This window comes from Tribolium castaneum, chromosome 4 (genome assembly GCF_031307605.1).
Source record: "Tribolium castaneum strain GA2 chromosome 4, icTriCast1.1, whole genome shotgun sequence".
Taxonomy (NCBI): Eukaryota; Metazoa; Arthropoda; class Insecta; order Coleoptera; family Tenebrionidae; genus Tribolium; species Tribolium castaneum.
The window spans coordinates 20,732,862-20,754,129 of NC_087397.1; the positions used below are offsets into that span (position 1 = coordinate 20,732,862).

Consider the following 21,268-nt stretch of genomic DNA (forward strand, 5'->3'; position numbering starts at 1 on the left):
TTTTGTGTGTCTAAAATTTTTTGTATGTTTTGACGCCTTCTCTTTACAACTGAAATTTGACGCTCCATAGTCGTCCGAATTTCTGTTTTTTCTGCGTCCAGGTCCCTCAAAAGGTCTTCCCCGAAGCTTCGGGTCCTCTTGAGCGCTTCCGCCTTGTCAAAAATTTTTTTTTAAGGACCCGAATTTCTTCTTCAATCCCTTCCGCATTAAATGAGGTTGCAACTTCCTCCACCATTTGTTGCAACCTCATTTCAGGTTGGGTGGCTTGGGTGGCTAGGGTGGCTTCCTCCGCTTCTTCCTCTGAACTGTTTTCGATAAAGGATTCCCTCAGAAGATTGAGGTCCTTTACGCCTCTTGACCTACTTATCGGCCTGATCAGTTTATTTGAAGTTATGTTAATTCTCGGTGGTTCGGCCTTAGGTTCCATGTCCTCGCTTATAATCGACACTTCGTCTAACTCTAGTTCACTATTCCAGTCACTCCAGCATCCAGAATTAAAAAATTCCTCGAATTCTGCCTGATTTGCTGGAGTGTTCTGGGGGTAAACAGGCGTTAACAAATTGATGGTAATTATATCCTGCAAATAAGATAAAAAATTAAAAATATATTCATAAGAGTTATCAGTAAACATTTATTAAAAATTAAATAAAATATAATTACAATTTAAATTTTTATAACTTACATTTTCTGTAGTACTATTTGTTGTAATCGCCGCTTCGCCAGTTGCACTTCTGGACGACGAGGCGATTTGCTAGAAAAATATAAAAATTAAAAATAAATTCATCTAAGTTAATGAAAAATTATATTACAGAAATAATATCTTTTTTGATTGCTATGTTTTAGAAGATTAATTAAAATTATTTTTAGGAACTTACATTGTTCGTTGTTGTTGAAGGGCCTGGAATCTTCTTTAATGATAGTCTTGAATGTTTCATCTTGGAATTCGAAAAAGTTGCACAACTTGACACTTGTCACAGAACAATATGTTAACTTGGTTGCCGCTAAAGGCTTTTATAAGGCCTTAAAGGAAACAAATCCGCCATTTTGGGGGTAAAATAGAGTGGGAAATGCTGATTATACAAAAAAAAATTTTGCTGACATCAGCAAAAAGTGTAATCCGATATCAAAAAAAATTGCTGAATTTGCAAAAAATTTGCTGAATTTGCAAAAATTTTGCTGACATCAGCAAAAAATGTAATCTGATACCAAAATTTGCTGAATTTGCAAAAATTTTGTTGACATCAGCAAAAAATGTAATCTGATACTAAAATTTGCTGAATTTGCAAAAATTTTGTCGACATCAGCAAAAAATGTAATCTGATACCAAAAAATGCTGATTTTGCACAAAATGTAATCTGATACCAAAAATGCTGACTTTGCACAAAATGTAATCCGATATCAAAAAAATGCTGATTTTGCAAAAATTTTGCAAATTTGCAGCAAGTGTTATCTGATGCCTGTGCGAACAAACGTAGGTATATTTGATTTTGTATCCCTTTATCAGCGGAAATGTGTATAGTGTTACAAAAGACGAATGCTCATATCTTTATTTCATTTAATATCACAACAGGGTAAATCCCCTATCGGAAATATTGGGAATCCCCTAATTTCATTGCTATTTTTAGTTCATGATGTCATGGTTATTTTAAGTTCATGAGGTCACTGTTATTTTTAGATCATGATGCAATATTTAATCAGTATAAATATGAGGGTGAAAGCGTGAATTTTAACAGTCTTCAGACAATCTTCATACAGTGAAAATACAAGTTGTGATTAATTCATATAATTATTGTTAACAGTTTTTGTGCTTCCTCGTATAGTAAAAATACAAGTTGTGGATAATTCATAGGTATAATTATTGTGACAAAAGTGAAAAAACGTAGGTATGTCTGACACAGTGAGCTCTTTAGCTAAACGTTCTATAAATTTAATTCGTGAATACATTAGTAAAATTAAAACTTTAGATGAAATTAATTCGTTTTCGAAATATATTAATAGAAGTGTTAAAATAGTTAGCAAAGCTTTGATCAATAAAATTCATGAAACAAACATTCATGAAAATCCACATTCTTTGGAAGCCAGTCTTGCTCATTTGAAATACTATCGACTCAAATTAAAAAAAATTAAAAAAGACTTACTCCACAATAAAAGCAGTAAAGTTGGTCAGGGATTATCAAATGTACCGAAAAAGACATTTGGTCAAAAGGTTTTATGGGAGGATTTAAATTCTTGTTTTAAAGGAAGAATTCGTTCAGGTTTTATTTCAAATATTCATATAAAAGATCCAACAATATTTTTAACACGAGCATATAAAAGTTTTGTATTAAAAATTAAAAAAGAATTAGCAAAGTCAATGCTTAAAGTAAATTTTGTGTTTTCAGGTAACTTCATACAACCATCTACGTTGGAAATAGATTTAAAAACATTTGCAACTAGAAATAATCATATAGATTCAACAACTAATATTAGAGAATGGTATCATGAAAATGTAGTTAGTGTAATATTAAATAAATTAGAATCATTTGCTGAAAAAGATAGTGGTTGGGCGTTATATGAAATTTTGGGATTAAAGGTAAATATTAATCAATATGATCCAATAAAATTTGGAAATAATTCAAGTTTTGTGGAAGTACCGAACTTTATTAAAAAAAAACGTTGTATAATAAATGTACAAAATAATGATCAATTTTGTTTTCTTTGGTCAGTTGTGTCTGCATTATATCCTGTAAAAAATAATCCCCACAGAACATCATCATATCCAAATTTTGAAAACGTTTTAAGGTATGATAATATAAGTTTTCCAATAACAATTAGAGATATTGAAAAATTTGAAATAATGAACAATTTATCAATTAATTTATATTGTATTGAAGAAAAAAATAAAATATTTCCGGCACGTTTGAGCACTTATAATAAAAATAATAATAAGAATATTCCTACAATCAATTTACTCATGCTACCAACAAATAATATGGATGAAGAAGAAACGCATCATAATAAAAAATTATATTACCATTTTGTATGGATTAAACATTTATCTCGCCTTTTATCACATCAGTTGTCTACTCATGAACATAAAACATTTATTTGTGAACGATGTTTAAATTATTTTACAACCGAAGACATTCTAACCAAACATAAAATTCACTGTCAAAAGCTTAATCAGTATTCAGTGTCATTACCACGCGATACATCTTTGAAATTTAAAAATCATCTTTATAAGGAAAAAGTGCCATTTGTAATTTATGCTGATCTCGAAAGTATTTTGGTAAAATGTTCTCAAATTGATAATAATATTCACAGTAAAACTATCCCTTACCAAAAACATATTGCTTGTAGTATAGCTTATTACTTAAAGTGTTCATATGATGACTCGCTTTCAAAATTTCAATTATATCGTAATCAAGATTGTATTCAGTGGTTTGTTAAGGAACTAAAAGACATTGCCGAACAATGTGATAAAATATTTAAAAATAAATTACCCATGGAAAAACTTAGCTACCATCAAGAACGTTCATATAAAGAGTCCAATATTTGTCACATTTGTAATAAAACTATTGAATCAGATCAAATTAAAGTTCGAGATCATAATCATTTAACGGGAAAATTTAGAGGACCGGCTCATCAACGATGTAATTTAAATTATCAAGATTCATATACCATTCCTGTTGTGTTCCATAATTTGAGTGGATATGATGCTCATTTTATTATTAAAGAACTGTCAACAGCTTTTGCCGGTAATATTAAATTACTACCAATAAATAAAGAAAAATATATATCATTTTCCAAATCTGTGGGAGGTACTAATGTCACTTTTCGATTTATAGATTCGTTTCGTTTTATGTCTAAGAGTCTTGATCAACTTTCATCAAACTTAAAAGCTGAACAAAAAATAATAACACGAAAATTCTGTAAAACAAATGAAGAATTTAATTTATTAATAAAAAAAGGGGTATTTCCATATGACTATGTTGACAGCTGGGATAAACTCAATGAAACAATATTACCATCAAAAAAAGATTTTTATAGTACAATGCATGAATCTAATATATCTGAAGATAGTTATAAACATGCAGAAACTGTGTGGCAGACATTTAAAATTCAAACATTGGGAGAATATAGTGATTTATATCTACGTACTGATGTTATTTTGTTGGCTGATGTTTTCGAAACTTTTCGAGAAACATGTTTAAATACTTATAAATTAGATCCACTTCATTACTTCACTCTTCCAGGATTAACTTTCGATGCTATGCTGAAATCTACTGGAATATGTTTAGAGCTATTAAGTGATATAGATATGATAATGTTTATTGAACGGGGTATTAGAGGAGGTGTTTCACAGTGTAGTAATAGATACGCAAAAGCCAATAATCATTACATGAAAGATGGATATAATTCAAATGAAGAACTTTCATATCTCATGTATTTTGATGTCAACAATCTCTATGGTGCCGCAATGTCTCAATATTTACCTTATGGTAACTTTAGATTTTTAGAAGACTTTAACATTACAGAAATTTTAAATACATCAGATACTTCCAATGATGGTTATATAATTGAATGTGATTTAGAATATCCAACTCCTTTACATGATTTACACAGTGACCTACCTTTAGCACCACAACATTTAAAACCACCAAATTCCAAATCAAAATTAGAAAAATTGCTTTTAACATTGTTTCCAAAAATTAATTATATAGTCCATTATCGCAATTTAAAAATGTATTTAAGACTTGGTTTAAAAATTACTAAAGTACATCGCGTCCTAACATTTAATCAGAGCCCATGGCTTAAGGAATATATAGATTTAAATACACGCTTAAGACAGCAGTCACAAAACGAATTTGAAAAAGATTTTTTTAAACTAATGATCAATGCTATATATGGTAAGTGCATGGAAAATGTACGTAAACATAAAGACATTAGAATTGTAACTAGGTGGGATGGTAGGTACGGTATGCGCGATTTAATTTCAAAACCCAATTTTCATAGTTCTGTTATATTTGAAGAAGACATGTCGATAGTTGAAATGAATAAATTAAATGTGGTACTAAATAAACCAATTTATGTAGGTTTTTGTATTTTAGATATTTCAAAAATATTTATTTACGAATTTCATTATGACTATATTAAAAATAAGTTTGGTAATAATGCAAAATTGTTGTACACAGACACCGATAGTTTAATATATCATTTTAAGACTGAAGATATTTATAAAAATATTAAGGAAGATATTCATCGCTTTGATACTTCCGATTATAAACTTGATAATAAATTTAATATTGAATTAAAAAATAAGAAATGTCCAGGGCTCATGAAAGATGAAAATCATGGCAAAATTATGCTTGAATTTGTTGGGCTTCGATCTAAAATGTATTCCTATACAGTTGATTCAGACACTGAAGATGAAGAGCATGATTATGATGAAGTAGGTCCAGCTATAAAACGTAAAAAATTTGTGAAAAAGTCGAAAGGGTGCACAAAATCTTCAATAAAACATATTACATTTAATGATTATAAAAAATGTTTATTCGATTTAGATATATTTCGTAGCACGCAAAGACTCATTCGATCTAAAAAACACTCTGTGTATTCTATAAAACAAGAAAAAGTGGTCTTAAGTCCATATGATGATAAACGCATATTATTAAGAAATACTACGGATACAAGACCTTGGGGATATGCTATTAATCTAACGTGAAATATAGAGGAGCGGTATATGAAACAAATTCTTAAAAAAAATAATTAATAAATAAATAATGAAACGATACATAAATTTACTACTTGGTAATCCAATGTGAAATAAAGGAAAGTGATCATATGAAGAAAAAGAAGGTAATTACATCCGATTAGAATTGCACTGTCTTATGTACATATATAACATTTATATTATATACATACAGACGTATATATGACAGTGCAATTCTAATCGGATGATAGTTGTAGCAAGATGGAACATCAACAGTGTCAGGAAGAAGAATCAACAGAAAACTTATTTATTAAAAATCGATGTTTTCATATTGAATATGAAGAATATGAAGCATATCGACATGTGCAGGAGATCAACCTTTACAAATCAATAAAAAAGTATCACAAAGAACAACCTATGGTAAGATGGCTTCTTAAAAAATCAAACTGCATAATTTCAGACAACGCTTGGCTGTGGTTTGCACGAGCATATGAAGTACCTCGACTGATCGATCTATGTTTGCTAGTGGAGAAAAAACTAGAGATGGATAAGTATATTAAGGAATTAATGAATCTTTTACAGCAAACAAATCGAATATACATTAATTTCAATGAGATGGATAACATTCTAACAAAACAAACTAAACAGTTTAAATTTTATTTTTTTGAATTGTTAAGAAATAGTTCAGATTCTTTGGCAGATGATGAACTTTCAAAATATTATCTTGTTGAAAACATTAAAAATAATTATAAAACTATAAATGAATGTATTAATACATTTGTTTGTGAAGCTGCTTATTTAGCTAATTATAAACCATTAAGATCATTTTTTGGAACTTTGTTTCTGTTTGATTTATCTTTTAAGTTTAATCCATTGGAGAATCAAAGACATCAGGACATTTTGGATTGGTTAAAGAAAAACATTAGAAAGGGTGAGGAAAATCCTGAAGCACATCTTGGCTGGACTACTGGAGCAGATTCAGCACGTTGGCCTTCCATGAAATTGACAGATTACAAAGATACCTACGATTTGTTATGTATACTTACGTAACCTGTATAATGTACTGCAGTTTTGTGAAATAAAACAATGTATAAGTTTTGTATGTGTTTTATTAAACAACTTTATCATACATAATAAAACTAAATCTAAGATGAAAAACAAAAGAGATATTAATAATATTAAATTAGTAGCTACACTAAATTGTATTAACAATATCTTGAGGTGCCGATCTTGAGAGAGTCTTGAGATATCGAAGATAAGCATACATTAGAGAAAACAAAACACAAAAATAAATAACACTAAAAATAAATGAATACATTTTAAATTAGCACACTACACAACACGAATAACACCTTGAGCTGGAATATATTTCGCTACTCTATCATGTAGAATTAGACAATGAGCTGTCGTCTTCCCTGGTATGTTGGTTCTGGTCTCAAACTCGAGTCGGATGGAAACAGGACTTCTTTTGAGCATTTCACTCTGCTTGGTGCAATCAACAACTACTATTGGTGCAATGGTCTTGAATTCTTCAGGCGTGAAGATTGGTTCCCCCACTTTATCCAAAAATGATGCTTGGAATTCAATAAACATTTCATATAATGCGGCAAAGGAATTATTGTTGAAATTCAAATTTAGGTTATCATATGGATACATTTCGTCGTTGAGATAGACTTTAACGTTTCTCAAATTGCAGTGATCGAATTGACTGTAATCTTTGGAAAGTTGATTTTTTCTATCAGTTTGAAGTCCGAAAAATATATATTGTGGTTTCTCGATTGATGTTTTAATAGACCATGTATGTCGCTGAGTTTGTGGTAACAGAGGATATTCATGCAATTCTCTGCTTCTAAAGGGAACATCTAGTTCACGATTCTTTGATAACGTATCAATTAGACGTAATCGTTCTGCATCCGAAACTGTTATATGAGGCATTTTCCAAAAGATTTTTGAAATGTTAATTTTCACGTTATGTACTGTTTCATCGTTAACAACTAGAGCATTTAGATCAGTATTGCTTCGAACAAGAACAAGTTCTTGGCGAACATTCAATATTATTTTTCGAAAATCTTCACACAAGCCCAATATTAGTCTCAATGGAATAACTACATTAAAGTATCCAGAATCTTGATCAATAATTGTTGATGGAGATTTGGGAAACCATCCAGCATTTTGAAGAGCAATACTTTCATTAGTATTGTACGTTGCATAACCTTTCATAATTGATGCTAAACCAGGATTTCGTACTCTATCAACTACATTACCAGCAATCTCATATCTCACTTCATCAAACATTAACATTATACCATTATTAGCAAATTTAACGTTTGGTGAAATTATGGTTTCATGTTTATCATTTGTTGCGATTACTTTTCCTTCAATATACAATGAACTCAACCAAGGAAGTGTATATACATCTTGATGTTCGATTGGTAATCGTATTTCATCATTCAAATTGAAAGAAGTGGATGCGTATGGTTGATGCGTACGTTTTTCAGCATAACTTATTGATGTATCAAAAACAGCTTTTTCATTTACATTTAATATTTCAAAATTCATTATGGAAATTTATTTAAATACACAACGTAATAATAGACGCACACTTAGTTTACACTAATACAGTAAAACCGAGAGATTTAAGAAAGTTCTTGTTTTTCGATGTTAATCGTTTTAGTCTACGATGTCGACTAAGTGATTTAATGTTTGTTGACGTATTTATACAATTTTTATTGACATTAAACCGTTTACGGTAGGAATCAATAACTAATCCTATAATTTTTTTTTTTTGGTTTTATGTTGAGAGGAGCTTTTTAAGATGCAACCTTACCGTGATGGCTTCACCACGAAAATTGACTACATTTCCATCTTGATCAGTTATTTTAAGTACCAATAAAGAAATTTCATTTCGATTAATTGGTAAATAGATTACATTGGTTGGCGCTTCTACAATTCGATACCCGGGAGGTACAGTTGGAAAAAACTCATGTAAAACATGTACTGCTTTTCCATTTCTATATGAAGACGATACCAGATTGCAATGTACACATAAAGCGTTTACTTTATGAATTTTAGCTGGCAAAGGAGAGATGTGTTTTACATTAGGTTTTAATACAGTAGATGTAAAGCCTAATATACTGGCTATGGTATTTTCTTTAGTGAAATCAATCGTTATTGTTGATTTGATTTCTACTTTTAACGTATTTGTATTTGATTTTATTGATAAAATAGGTGCTCTCCTTTCATGAATGTTACTATCAACTATTTTAGTAGAATCTTTATCAACAAGTATTATGGGATTAACATTATTCTTGCTATTCTTTTCTTCATCGTGTTGTTGGATATGATAATATTTTTTAACAATTTCTTTATTAAGATATGTATTAATATCATCAATTTCATAAGATCCTTCAGGTATTTCTATACATACCTCTTCATTATCTTCACTTACATAAAAGAATTTATTATTGGTGTGATCAATATTTGGAAATGAATTATAAGTTTCTAAGTTAGTTAATCCAATTACATAACTGCTATCATTTTCTAATGCTATTGATGGACTATATTCAGATGTTAGAATTGAACTGTTTCCAGTTCAAGTAAATGTCATTGACATTTTATTGCACTGATATATAGGTCACTAGAGGTAGCACGTATTAAACAACCTTGCTGATCACAAGGTAATGAATACTATCACTGAGTGTCTCTGATAATTTTACGTCTTTAAATACTCCGTTTACAACCGATTGTTTGTTACGTTGATACACACATTTTTTGAAAGGTCGTTGTGAGCGTTGCAAGGTTTTAGATTATACAGCAAGTTACAACTACGTTTCACCTTGCAGAGTAATATGAGAACGAAACGTAATCAAAGAATCACTTGCATTTGTAGTTGTTATTATTGTACAAGAATTGAAGGCATAGATGTCCACAATTAACCGTACCATATTTTTGAATTTGCTCATGATTGTACAGGATTTTACATGGTCCATTGCTTTCTAAATATTTAACTAGTTCTCGTGGTGGTTGAAGATTACCATAACTATCAAAATATGTAGCTTCTCGCCTACGTTTTACGTAAGCTGTCCAATGAGTACCCCTACCACTTTCATCATCTAAATTTAATATACCACATTCATTGATTCGTACATTTTTAGGCAACAAATCTCTCATAAAAACACCTCTAAAATTTTGAATTTTTAACATTTTACAATATTTACACAGATCTACATCAGTAAGAGGACGTTTAGGAAGCTTTATCGGTATTTTTTTGGAAATTTTGAATGATCTAAAAAAAGACCGAGACCTGTTTTATATGGTTTCAAATAAAGACCATTTCCATCTTTGTTCTTTCCTAATGCAACCGCTTCCATTGCCTGATTATGTCGTTTATTTTCTTTAAGTTGTTCATTAGCAACCTTCGCCTGGTTGACTGCTCTGGCAACGGCTGCTGCACCACCACCCAAAGACCCGAGAGCCCCCAAAGCAGCAAATATTGGAATAAGAGGCAGTGCACCACCTGTCTTCGGTACTGAAATCACTCTCTTTGGATGTACCTTTTTTTTTCCCCGAAGCTGTTTTACAGCTTTTATTGCTGCACCTATGGCACTCTTCATATCATCAAATTTTCCATTATTCAATGTGTTTTTCGCTTTACTTATTAAATCACTAAATTTAATTAATCCTTTTCCTGATTTCTTCACTTTGCCAATTCGTCTTCTATGTTTTTGCATTTTATTATTAGGACATCCCATTCCAAGTTTTAATTTGGCACTCATTGCTGTTGAAACTCCTAAAGCAGCAAATTTCTCACCAATAGAAGCGTCAGGGGCACGTCTTCTCTCTTTCGCGCGTTCGAGTAGAATACGATCAGCTTTATGTCTATTTTCTAAATCTTGATGTTCGTTATAAGCGATATCGTGTTCTCTGCACGCTTCGTCTAATTTATTAATACCACGATCTCCGCGCTCTAGTCGTTTTTCAAGTTTGGTTCCTGGACCACAGAATTGATAACCAGGTATGTGTAATTCGAATGATAGTTTATTAATAACAGAATTTACAATTCCTGAACCAACAACTGCAGTTTGATTTCGTATCTTTCTTTGGAAAGCTTTATTACGACTGATAAGTTTTGATCTTTTCTTGATCATTTATACTTTTTACTGTCTAAGAATGTGGAATATTCTACAAACCCAAAACAATGTTGTATGATTGCAGAAGATTTAACTACTAAGTTAAATAGTTAAAGAAGGAGTATTTATACTTTTTTCTCTCGTTTTCTCTCTTTCATTGATGATAATTTTCAATTCAAGAAATGGTTTAAGAATCATTTCTACATCGCGAATTCGTTTCTGAAACCACATCCTATCTCTTACCCAATAGCCTTTCCTATCTTCATTAACATCATTCAAAACATAAAGAGTAACATCTTCATTGAATCTTACTTGTTTTAAATTTTTCATTTTGAGTTTTAAGTAACAAAATCGGGTTAGATTGGGTTATAAGTCTTTTTTCAACTAATTATTTAAGTTAGGATAGTGTAGTATACCTAAATAAACACTACAAAACACCTTCTAAGAGCACACCATTTTTAGTAAGATTTTGTTTGCTATATATATATGCGCGAAGACGCATTTATTTAAATACGATAAGCGAACAAAAGCCCGCCGTTGAAGTTTCTTATCGAAAGGAATGGAAGGAAAGAGCGTGGGGTTTCAATAAAACATACAATCATTCGAGCGTGGGCGTACGCCACCTCCGCGTTTATTTGTTTGCTGATGGAGAGTAACACTATGCAGCACACTTTACTTTACTTGACTGCAACTTTTTTTAAATTTATAAGTACTTGATACATTTCTAAATCTTCTTTTAATCTTTTTAGATTTAATAAATATAACTTGAACCGATCACTATACATTTTTTTTAAGTTGTTATAGTTCTTATCCTTTATCACGTTGGAAGTCTTCTTTTTTACTGACTTCATAATTGTTGTTGTTGTTGTGTTGACTTTTTGGGGTTGCTGACTTTTCACTTTAAGTCTAATATCTCTCCTATTTCTTTCACTTTGAATTATCACGTTTTGATTATCACTCATTTTCACTTAAATTTGCACAACAGTGAGATGAATGAATAATCTATGCATACAGCAAGTTCGCAGTTTTATAGGTACATCATTATGAGATCTAAGGGGACTGAGGCGTCAGGGTTTCACTTAATGAGTCACAATCTAAAAATAGCAATGACTTATCGATTCAATAATAACTATGACATCATAATCTAAACTTAGTCATGATGTCATGTTCCAAAAATAGCAATGACCGCAGGGATTCCCATAATTTTCAATGTGGGATTTCCCAGGAGATTCTTATCGTGACGTCATGATCCAAAAATAGCCATGACATCATGATCTAAAAATAGCTACAACATCAGGGGATTCACATAATTTTCAATGTGGGATTCCCCAAAGTGACGCATGCGCAGTTCTTATCCTGACGTCATGATCCAAAAATAGCCATGACATCATGATCTAAAAATAGCTACAACATCAGGGGATTCCCATATTTTGCGTCGGGGGAATCCCTGAAATGGCGCATGCGCAGACGAAGTGAATTTGAACCGGCACAGCATATCTACTAGTGTAGGATCTCAGGTGGTTCTGGAATTTGAATTTGCCGCATATAACTATTTTATTTCGATGAAATTTCTGAAAAATACCAATTTTTATCTACCCAGGTAACTAGTAAGACCAATTTTGTCATATACTAACATCGTTCGTTTTTTCTTGAAAGAAGCGACAAACTTTTAATACCTAATACGATCCGACATTCATTCATAGACAGATTGTATATTTCTACAAGTCTGTAACACAAAGAGGGACAACCTGCTCGTATTCCCTAATTACTTGAGTTTCGAAAGGTCGGTGATTTTCTTAATAGTAAATTTCATAAAAGATAGTGACCGCCGTAAGAGTTTTGCAATTTCACAGAGAATTATACAAATCCTTCATTATACTTTTACTTTTTTTCATGTAATTCACAAACTCTGAGTACAGGGTAACTTCTTTTCCGAAAACCAAAGAGGAATCCGAACAAGACGTACGCCTGCGGAAACAAAATATGAAGCTCAGCAATTTAAATCGAGCAATTGAGCAAGCACTTGCTGAGATCGATCAACGACAACCAAAAAGTAGGTATGAGTACCTGCTCAAGAAAATAACGGCGCTGTGGGGTCCGATTCAAGACCTACACGAAGAGTTAGTTGTATACCAGTTCGGTGAAGATCAATACTTTACAAATAACATCGTCTGGGAAGCAGAAGCGAAATTCGAAAGCATCATTTTTCAATTAGAAGAAAAAATTCAAGAGGTCTCTCCAGTGATGTCTAAACCTAACATCAAACTTCCACAAATTCAGTTACCAATATTCAAGGGAGGGTATGAAAATTGGACGACTTTTCATGACCTTTTTCGTAAAGTAATTTATGAAAATACTTCTATATCGGATGTAGAAAAAATGCAATACCTTAAAACAGACGTGAAAGATGAAGCCGCCAGGTTAATCCAGCATCTCCAGATAACCGACGGCAATTACCAAGCAGCTTGGGACCTGTTAACAAAAAGATATCAGAATAGCCGATTGATGATAACAAAACTGGTAGATCAAATTTTAGATGTACCCCAAATTCATCATGAGTCGTCACAACGTCTCAAACAACTTCATGATGTCGTCCGCGATTGTCTAGAGGCAATTAATAACCTAGGCATCGACACCGAACCATGGGGTCCGCTCATCAGCAGAATCATCAGCCGAAAATGGGACCACGAGACAAACAAATTGTACGAGCAACGAGTCCTTTTGAAGTACAGTCTCTATTTTCAGTGATGACATTCCTTGAGCGAAGATTTCAGTCACTCGAAACATCAGCTAACTTCAAGAAAAATGAAAAATTTCAAAATGTGTCAGGACACACTAAACTTGACTCCTCCTGCGCATTGTGTCACCAGCCGCACCCAATCTTCAAGTTTCAAAAATTCTTGAACATGACACCAACAGACAGATATCAGACAATTAGAGAGAAAAAATTGTGCTTTAATTGGGTCACGACTTCAATGAAAAATGTTTATGTTAGCTACGATGTCGCACGTGCAATCAGCAACATCACACGCTATTGCATAAAGACAAACAAATATGACACCGTCCAAACCTGCAAAGTCATCCCGGAACTATAAAAATAAAACAAACTCAACACCTGTTGTTAACAATTTAGGACGACAGGATCATATGGTCCTACAAGCAACAGCACTAATTCGTACAAAAACATCGACCGGTCAAATGGAGTACTTGCGGGTACTCATTCATTCAGGGTCGCAAGCCGCATTTGTGACCGAGCATGCCGAACAACTCCTGGGTCTTCCACGCCAAAAAATCGCAGCTGAAGTGTTCGGACTAGGAGAAGGCACTTCAAAAACGTCCAAAACCCAAGTTAGCTGCGAGATATTTCCAAGATTTCCCAGCGATTTTTCGATGAGGATAAACTTCTTGGTGTTGCCAAGAATAACTCATACCCTACCATCTCGAAAAATTGACATCAAAATTTCCACCGCCTGGCAAAATCAAATGCAAATCCTACGTTTGACCAACCAGGGCCCATCGACGCGATTTTGGGAGCCGAAGAAGTGGGATACATTCTTCAACCGGGTCTCCAAAAATCCAAGAACAATCTTCTGAGCCAAGAAACAAAATTTGGTTGGATTTTATCGGGAAGCATCAGACAACCGTATCAGAAATCCCCAAAGATTATCAGCATGATAAGTCGGTATGAGGAAGACCAGCAATTGACAAAATTTTGGCTCTCGAAGAAATTACATTGTCCAGTCCTCGACTAATGACTCAAGCAGTTGACATAGGTCGAAAACTACGTCATGTAAACAGTGAAGAATCAAAATTCATAACAATGGAAATAGTAATGTTGAATCAGCTCGACACACTAACCGAGGAAATAGCCGCGGTCAACGACAAAAGAGAACACGATCCAAGTTTAGGCAGAAACAAACTACCGCCAGATCCGAAAATGAAGATTTCGACAATAACCAAATTACTACTTGCAATTTGGTTTCCCAGCTTTTACCCAGAACATTCCGCCGCGGCAACTTACATGAGCTAATCCCATATGCTCATGTAACCAAATTTCCTGCATAGGCCAGAGGCACGCCACAAAACGCAAAACCTGCAGGAAAATACTCCACCAAACCCTGATCACGAGTGTGATCATAACACCAGTTCTTAGGTACTGTAGTGAGACCGTGATTGATGATGGTTGATCGATGTTTAAATGATTTACAACTTATTTAATTTATTTATTTAATTACTCTTGAATTTTACTTTTGTTTTTTTTTTGAAATGATTTGGCTCGTCTAGTTAATTGATTCGCTACATGATTATTTCACTTACCTACGTTGTGTTGGTTTGATGTACGAAGTCACTCTTATAGTGATATCACAATTTGATCTTAATTCTTATCAGAAAGGGTTCAGGATTTATCCGTAACGCAAGTCCGGATTCAAAGTAGTGTCAAAACGCATGGGAGAAGGGATTTAAACCACAAGTTTCCTCCAAAGTTATTTATTACAAGAAGAAAGAATATTCCGTTGTATGGATTACAATAATCAATGGTTATGAAAATTTGATCAAATTTGGCCAATGGTTTATGGGTGTATGTGTTATAAAGTCGTCAAAATATATTAGAATCGTAACCACAATTCGTTTTGTATTAAATTTAAAATAGTTTTGTAGTCGTTGAGTGATACGAAAAGTTTTTCTTGATAACTCTTTGATATTAACCTGAATTAATTTAATTCAGTAATATTCAGCAAATTTAAACTATGTTTCAGACGATATTGTTCGAACTTATATGATCCAGTCAACTGACAGCGCGTTTCTAAATTACTTGTACCAGAGTCGGATTATAACATGCTCGCGGAATGTTTGATACGTGCATCGCATTTAATTTTTTTACGCCCTAGTGCCGAAGTACCGTCTCCGGTAAAAGTCAGGTGATCAACACCTAGGACAAATTCCGAACAAAACCCGGACACACAAGCTTTTACAAATCAATCTGAATAAATGTAGAAGTAATTTCTCTCTAAAGTTTTCCGTCCACGAGCTTTGACAAAGACTTGTGCAGAACTTTGCCATGTCGCGATATCAGTTTATTACAGATAATCACGGATGATTATGTCTGCTCGATCGTCCGTAGTAGCCTGCAAGTACGTGGAAGTACTTGCCGTTGGGACGGGAATTACAACGTCCATTCTAAGTACAACGGGCGGAAACTACGACCTGCCACCGCGTCTTAGACCTTGTTAAAGTTGGGGAAGAGCGTCCCCGAGGACTACGACTCTTCCCATGAAGATGGCCAACTCACGAGCCTGTAATTTCTGATCTGGACGCAAAAGAAAAATCTTCTTTTGCTTTATCGCCTAACACGTCACGACAGAGAAATCGTTCTACTCTAACCCTATCTTTAACTAGCAACAACATTCTACTTCGTAAGGTTTTGGCATATGAAATTTAAACTATTTGTATACAACAGTTTGAAAAGCATCGGGAGTTTTGATTTTAGTTTTTGGTTGTTGTTTAATATTTGTTGGATGCCGTTTCACTCAAATTTGTTGTAACAACGGGATGACTAACTTCTAATATTGTAACTTAAGTGAGTGATATTCTAAAGGGAACTAGAATTAGTTGTTGCAAGGTGGTTTTAAGTAAAATACCATTTTTCATAAATTTGAATAATTTATGTGTGAAGCACGAAATTTTGATAACGCGTTTATCGCCTAAATTTTGGAGAACAAATAATTTGTGGTCACTAGAATTTTATGAGATAAATGACAATGATCGCTATTACGAAATGACTTTGAAGAAACTCAAAATAATATTATAAAACTAATTGAATAAAACTAATTAACCCTTTTGAGGGCTTACCTAGAAATTTTAATCCTCCTAACGCAGAATGTTAGCTGCTTCCCAGGTGTTGTAGTTCGCAGCACTACCTAATCGAACGAACACTAAACTTGTCTCGTTTTTAACTTACTCACTAATCACTAACGCTATCACTTAATTTAAGAATTTAAATTAATTTAATTTAAAATTACGATTAAATGCACTTAGTACAATTTAGACGCACTAAAAGGCAAACGAAGATGTTTAAATTTATAAAAATTTAAAGGACAACACGACAATCGACTACCTCGAAAGACCGTCAAAAATCCAATCCCTCCTAAAGTCAAGGGCTAATCTTGCGTAAGCTACACTAACTCGCTTACCCCACTACCCTTGTTAAGTAGTTTCCACATATGCGAAATTTTGCAAATTTGACTCTTATGGTGTGTTGGCATTTGATCAAACCTTGTTTAACTTTCTAAATATTATTATTAATTAACAGCTGGGGTGTTTTCCGATTAACAATTTCATTATAATTAAACATTAAATTTGGTAATCGTCGATCTGAACTGAATACAATACAAGAACGCTATGGAATTTCCCCAAATATCCTGAAAGAGAAATTAAACTCCAAAATTGGTTGTTGTCAGGTCCGAAGTTGTTTTTGGAACACAATGGAATGAATTTTGTGTAACAACAAATTTTGTTTGTTTAAATAACACAGAAAATATAGGGAAGAACCCCGTGAGGAAACTGTAATTTTTGGTCGTACTACCCCTTGTTAGATGTCGCCCCCAGTACTACACCGGTACTATTTTAACATTTCCGCGTTTTTCTCCAATTTCCTTAGGGATTTTCCTGTCTACTTTTCTCTTAGGATTATGTTAGTAACGGGCAGCAATCGTGTCATGCAATTTTTTGCTTACAATAATTTCATTAAATAGAATGATTTATACATCCGAATTTCGACGGCTGCGCCTTAAATATTAGGGTTAAATTTTACATCAAAATGTTCAGAAAAATTACGCGTGTTTTTCTAAACTACCGGTTTCGTGATCTGAGTTTGATTTAACAAAGAAATCGTTAATTACGCTGCAATTTCTTATAAGGAATGCACATGTGTGCTTGTAATTTGATATTCTTTTAAAAGCTCTGTTCTGTAACGAATTTGTCAACACCCCCTATTCAAGCGGCACTTGACCAGCGTCGTTTTGGCTATGCTAATCTAGTTAACAGACATGAATTTCAATCGACCAATTCGTTCTTGAAGTTTTGCAACAATTTGTTAACAATTACGCCGAATAAAATGAATTATTCAATTTTATTCGATGACTGAAGTACACTGCATAAAGACTCAACTTTTTGATACGAAACGTTACGGGAATTTTGAATAAGATGAAATTTTGATTCTTTCTCGAGTTGTTTACTGATCATCAACGTGTCTTAAATTGGCTCATAAATTCCTTTCTTTTTGAAACGTGACTAGTTAATTTCTAAACAAAATATTGGATTTAATTTTAGGTTTATCAATAAATTTTGGCTATTTTAAACAAAAGTAAATTAATTATGCTTTTGTGAGAAAATCATTGGATTAGCTGGGCGACTGTGGTGCAGAGCCAGGCCGTCGCCAACCCCCATATCTTTGCATATCCACTTGTTAAAACACATGGCCTTTCGACCACCCAATTTGGCGATTTATAACGATTTTAACAGTTCTTGGAAAGTTTCGTGGGAACGATAATTTTCTAAACATTTTGATGCTAACAAAGGAATAAATAAGTTAAATTAAAATTTGTTGAAAACTTTTGAATTGAAGTTGAATTAATATTACCAAAGAACTAAACGTTTAAACTGACTCCGAATATTTTGCGCTGGTTAATAAAATAAAATTTTAAATACCGCGATCATCACAGTACCAACACGATGAGACGAAGAGGAACGAGCTACAACCATACCAATTCACTTTTTGCCCTAGTCCCGACAGAAATGTTTAATCTCAATTAAACATTTTTTTTTCAAATTCAAATTGACCACATGAGGCAATATTTAGGTCAGCAATTTTGCCAATACTGCAAGTTGTGGTCGACGACTTCTGGCGGGATTACAAACCTCATTTCCTGATGTGAAAATTTCTGAGTAGATAACGAATGGGGGCCCTGGATTGCAGTGGATTGCACAACACAACCTTGACCTTGAGTTTGACCCCGCCCATTTTCCCTCTCTTTCTTTCAAGGCCACTCGTTCTCTCGCTTACTTTTCAAGGCCAACCCCTCCCACTTCCCCCACCACTTCAAGGCCAAGGCATTATTGGACCTTGATGTTTAAGGTCAAGGTGATTCATGCTACTCCCCACTTTTGCAAGGCCAACAACTCCTCACTCATTCAAGATGAATCGCGCAATTGTCCTTACTCATTTTCCACCCCAAACTGTATAAAAGTTAATGTGTTGTGTTGTGTAACACAGTTCTTGTGTATATCTACTATAACAAGAAATTTTTTAAAAATGGAACCCATCAGAAAAAGTTCTATTTATAATACTCCTGGTAAGTTTAATATTTTTTTAGTAGTTTAGTTGGAAATAATTTTTTTTCAGAGGATATCATAGTTTGTCCATACGACAAAAACCACATTCTTCTTTGGTTTCGGCTCGAAAGGCACATTTGGAAGTGCCATCGGGCCGATAAAGAAAAACAAAGGGCCTTACGTGAAGTGATGATGAAGGAAGATGAGGAGAACTGGGATCATTTCAATGAGCCCAGCTACCTCGACTTCTTAAAATCTAAAAGGAATCATAATGCCTTAAATTAAAGAAGTAAGTTTTATTGAATCTTTTTCAACAGTAATTTATTGTGATTTTTTTTTAGGGCCGGGGTTCTTTCGTAAAAATAGTGTAGAATAAGTTTACCAAAGTAGTAGTAGTCGTAGTAAACTGTAAATATTATATTATTGTATAAAAAAAATAAAAGTTGTAAAAAAAAGCTACATGTTTTTATGTACACCTATTTCAACCTGATACAAGTAAGTGTGACCTGCAAGCAGAGAGTCGCTCACTGTTTCAAGACCACTCATTCCCTCTTTATCTTTGATGTTTTCATCTCACTTTTTCTCATTATCTCACTTTTTCAAGGCCACAATATTGATGCATTTTCATTCAAGGTTAAAAAGTGGGGGTATAGTTAATATATAGAATTTAGTACAAGTTTGATAGCAGTCAGTACTGATTTAATCCTCCGAGAAATAAGAATATAAAAAAAGTGCATATATCTGTGTTAATGTCTAAGAGTATTCGCTGCTGGGTCATGGATGTATTGAATCGAATCGCTCGATGCGGACAGAAGCCCATTTTAAAAGCTGGTGAGCTAGAGTTGAACACAAGATTCCGCATACATAATATTAGACGCACAAAGTCTCTGTTCGGAAATTCAGTGCTTGTTGAGTTGGACAATTATGCAGTGTTTCTGCCGAGAAGAATAAGTGATTATTTAACTGAGGAGAAAATTGATGAGTTATTACGAGATCCACGTCCACTATATTTAATATATTTGGGAAAAGAAGATGCTAGAAACCCGACATCTGCACATTGTTTTGAGTTTCAACGTGTTGATGATGAAATATTAGGTGAGTGAACATAATGTAAAATGGAGGATGAAAAGAAATTAAAGAAATGTATATTTCATTTACAGTTAACGAGAGTGCCGAAGAGTAGGATGAAATTATCGGAAAAAGACTTATGTGTGTGAAGTAGTGTGCGTTTTGTGCTAGTGATAGTTTCTTAAAATAAATGAATAAAAATCATGTGTCTAGACGATGGACAATATGAAAAATGTTTTGATAAAAGACTGTTATCATATAAGAACTGGGTACATTCATACCCATCTCCATGGAGTTTAGCAAAAGCGGGATTGTTTTATATTCAAATATCTGATTGTACCCAGTGTTTTGTTTGTGGAGTAATAATTTCACGATGGGAAAAAAGTGATGATGCGTTTATGGAGCATAAAAAACATTCTCCAAAATGTGGATATGTGAAATTGCTTTCCACAGACAAAACTACAATTCAAAAATTCAAATTAGTTACTAAAAATAGCATTGTTGTAGTTTTATTTTTTATAGTATTTGTATTCATGTATTATTTATGTGCGTCTTCTTATGCATAGGTAATGTGATGCAGACTTGTTAACCTTGATCAGTGTCGGGCGCGCGCCAAAGGCAAGGTAAACTAAAGGTTTCAAGAGGCGTCTTGATTTAATTAGTTTATAATTAAATAAGTGGTAGAATAATATGGAGGATTTATAATAGATTTAAGGATATTTAATGTACTACCTATAATATTGATGAAATAAAGTGTTTTAATTGGTTCCTTTTAGTTTATTTTATTAAAAAAACAATTCATAATAATAATAATAATAATTATCTATGTAATATCCGATGAATTAATCCAAGAGTTATGAGTTTTATCCATTCCACTCCACTTGACGAATAAACGGTTACCTTTCTTTCGTAAAACTTTCTCAACGAGATATACATTCGGATATTTAACTTTTTGTAATTCTTCAGTGTAGAAACCTCCTCGTATTGTTTCTCCAGAAACATCTTGTAGCAAATAAGTTCTAGGATTAGTATTTTGAATCTTCAAAAC

At 33.0% G+C, this 21,268-nt stretch overlaps 2 long non-coding RNA genes across 5 annotated transcripts; both read left to right on the plus strand.

Annotated features, from left to right (window-relative positions):
* The first annotated feature begins 1,218 nt into the window (after window positions 1-1,218).
* On the plus strand, window positions 1,219-6,790 carry LOC135265921 (uncharacterized). 4 transcript variants are annotated; one of them, XR_010333795.1, is made up of 4 exons: window positions 1,231-1,883; window positions 2,382-2,572; window positions 5,557-5,838; window positions 5,944-6,790. It is a non-coding gene; the product is annotated as an uncharacterized LOC135265921 (long non-coding RNA). The 4 variants fall into 4 exon arrangements; XR_010333793.1 differs by having other exon boundaries at window positions 1,232-1,883; window positions 2,382-5,838; XR_010333796.1 differs by lacking the exon at window positions 5,557-5,838 and having other exon boundaries at window positions 1,232-1,883.
* A 12,861-nt stretch (window positions 6,791-19,651) lies between these two features.
* LOC135265965 (uncharacterized) lies at window positions 19,652-20,984 on the plus strand. The gene is made up of 2 exons (XR_010333868.1): window positions 19,652-20,247; window positions 20,313-20,984. It is a non-coding gene; the product is annotated as an uncharacterized LOC135265965 (long non-coding RNA).
* Window positions 20,985-21,268: the final 284 nt, after the last annotated feature.